Source organism: Sinocyclocheilus rhinocerous, unplaced genomic scaffold (genome assembly GCF_001515625.1).
Source record: "Sinocyclocheilus rhinocerous isolate Xijiao unplaced genomic scaffold, SAMN03320098_v1.1 scaffold1115, whole genome shotgun sequence".
In the NCBI taxonomy this organism is placed as follows: domain Eukaryota; kingdom Metazoa; phylum Chordata; class Actinopteri; order Cypriniformes; family Cyprinidae; genus Sinocyclocheilus; species Sinocyclocheilus rhinocerous.
Genome location: NW_015658514.1, coordinates 204,688 through 205,738, shown reverse-complemented (window position 1 = coordinate 205,738; position 1,051 = coordinate 204,688). Strand labels below are relative to the sequence as shown.

General features: G+C 43.0%; 1 protein-coding gene across 1 annotated transcript in view; it reads right to left on the bottom strand.

Annotated features, from left to right (window-relative positions):
* lrp3 (low density lipoprotein receptor-related protein 3) overlaps nucleotides 1-1,051 on the bottom strand; it is an 18,029-nt gene that overhangs the window by 7,400 nt on the left and 9,578 nt on the right. The gene's annotated exons all lie outside the window — the stretch shown is intronic.

Sequence of the window (1,051 nt, the reverse complement as noted above, 5' to 3'; positions counted from 1 at the left end):
TCTGGGGCTGGAGCCCTCCCTGGGCTTGACTGGGGATCAGGAACCCTCCCTGGGCTTGACTGGGGATCAGGAGCCCTTCCCGGGCTTGACTGGGGATCAGGAGCCCTTCCTGGGGTTGACTGAGGAACAGGAGCCCTCAACCAATGGGACACACCTGGGAGCAAATTAACTAATTAAACACAGCTGGAACCAAATTCATACGAGGACAGGAATAGGAAGGACCAAATAAGGAAAACAGGAACTAAACGGGAACATACACATGACATCCACTCATGGTGCTGTCATTATGATTTCGCAAGCAACAACGGTGTACCAGCTCTAATGCCATGGCGAAAGTTTGAGCAAAACATGCTAACTGTTCTGTCTTTGGCTGCACAGAACACTATTTACAGTCCCAGCCTCAGAGGAGACAAGAGAGCAGTGGATTTATTGATTTATTTACTGTATATTGCTGCTGCCACACAGATCTAATATAAACATATGATTTCTTTCCCAGCTGTTTACCTTCACAGACATAACTGACTGTTTTTGTAACTCATGTGTGCTTTTAACGTAAACTTGTATGTGAATGAGAATTTAGTTTAGTACTCACATGCTGTGACAGTCGCTTTCTGTCCGTGTGCTTCGGAAATGTGCACTCAGAAAACCGTATATCAGAAGTTTAAACGAATATGGTTTAAAACGCATGATTTCAGCACGATAAACATGATAATCAGAAACAGATGTTTTTAGCTGGTATGAGCTGTAATGGTGCAGCTCTATTCTGGAAAAGGGGGCGGGGAGCAGCAGCTCATTTGCAATTACAGAGAAAGGCACGAAAAACAGCGTGTTTCTGCTTCCACTCAAAATAGGCATTTTCAAAATGATATAATAAATGATCTGTGGGGTATTTTGAGCTGAAACTTCACAGACACATTCTGGGGACACCAGAGACTTATATTACAAATTGTAAAAAGGGGCATAATATGTCTCCTTTAAAGGGGTCCTATTATGCTCTTTTACAAAGTCTTGATTTTGTTTTGGGGGTGTACTAGAACATGCTCTCATGCTT